Here is a 1,655-nt window from a genome sequence, read left to right as displayed (position 1 = left end):
GTGAGTGGGGATGGTGGGGTGTAATTATGAAAGTGGATAGTGAATAGGGATGGTAGGATGTGATTATGAAAGTAGTTGGTGAGTGACGATAGTGGGGTGTAATTATGAAAGTGGATGGTGAGTGGGGATGATGGAGTGTAATTATGAAAGTAGATGATAAGTGGGGATGATGGGGTGTGATTATGAAAGTAGACGGTGAGTGGGAATGGTGGAGTGTGATTATGAAAGTAAATGGTGATTGGGGAGGGTGGGGTGTAATTATGAAAGTGGATGATGAATGGCGATGGTGGGGTGTGATTATGAAACAGTCAAATATTATTTGGGAGGAAATATAACACAATGTGATGCTTTGGCAGAGTGATTAAGGTTTAAGATGTGGAGTCTTAGGTTAGGGGTTCAAACCCCTTCACTAGCATTCTTATTTCTCTAGTTTTCTTTTCTTTTTGGGTAAAGACATGTCATTGCCACATCATCAGCACGGACCAATCCAGTCACGCCGCCTTAACAAGACCGCCACGTCAATGTTATAGTCAACATTGACGGAATATTCTGCATATGGATAGAATATTCCCTGACTTAATAGAATATTCCCTCACATAACAGAATATTCCATGAGTTTTGAAAATTAAAATTTGGCCCAGAAGTTTCAAATAATTGTGTTGTAACCCAGATTTTGGAAGAATTTTTTAGTGAGACCCCTGAAAGTGCAGCAAAAGTTGATACTAGCTAAATGAACCATTCTGGACGCAACAGTGAGGTCAGAATATTCCCTTGGAAAGGTAATTTGTGGTTGTTTAGATTTGGAAATATGGCTCAAATTCTAAGTTTTCTTATTGAGGATTTTGTAAGAAACACCTTCTTGTTTTGTCATCATAGGGTAATCAAAGGAAAGCGCTTAAGTTTTAAAGTTGATCAAAATGGGGTGTCTACGCATATACAATATTTTCATATTTCATTCACATAATCAAAATTTCAATACATGTACAAACATCAACAAATAAGTCCGGATACTTCTCACGGACTTCCAACTCACGTTCTCAAGTTGTTTCCTCAATCCCGTGATGTTTCCACAATACCTTAACCAAGAGAATTATCTTACATTGCAAGACTTGGACTCGGGTATCTGAGACTCTCATCGGTCTCTTCTCATACGAGGCATCTTCATATATCTCTAAGTCGGTCCAATCCAACACGTACGATGGATCCGGCTCATACTTCCGAAGCATGCTAATATGAAACATATCATGAACCCCGGAAAGTTGTGGCTGGAAGGCCAAACGATAAGCTACCTCTCCAATTCGTTCAAGGATCTCAAAAGGCCTAATGAATCGAGGGGACAACTTCTCATTCTTCTCAAATCTCATCAAACCTCTCCTAGGTGATATCTTTTAGAATACATGGTCTCCCACAACAAAAGACAAAGGTCTCCTCCTGCGGTTAGCATAACTTTTCTAGTGATTTTGAGCCATAACCAACCTTTTACGAATAAGTGCAAATTTCTCCATCATTTCCCAAACTAACTCTAGACCCAACATTGGTGCATCACCTGCCTCTGCCCAACACACAGGTGATCTACGTGGTCAGCCATATAAGGCCTCAAACGGTGTCATACCAATACTCGATTGAAAGCTATTGTTATAGGCAAATTTCACTAA

The sequence above is a fragment of the Camellia sinensis genome, chromosome 1, assembly GCF_055761805.1.
Source record: "Camellia sinensis isolate YWXY chromosome 1, ASM5576180v1, whole genome shotgun sequence".
Classification (NCBI taxonomy): domain Eukaryota; kingdom Viridiplantae; phylum Streptophyta; class Magnoliopsida; order Ericales; family Theaceae; genus Camellia; species Camellia sinensis.
The sequence above is the reverse complement of the archived record's forward strand: the minus strand, read 5'-3'. Positions refer to the sequence as shown.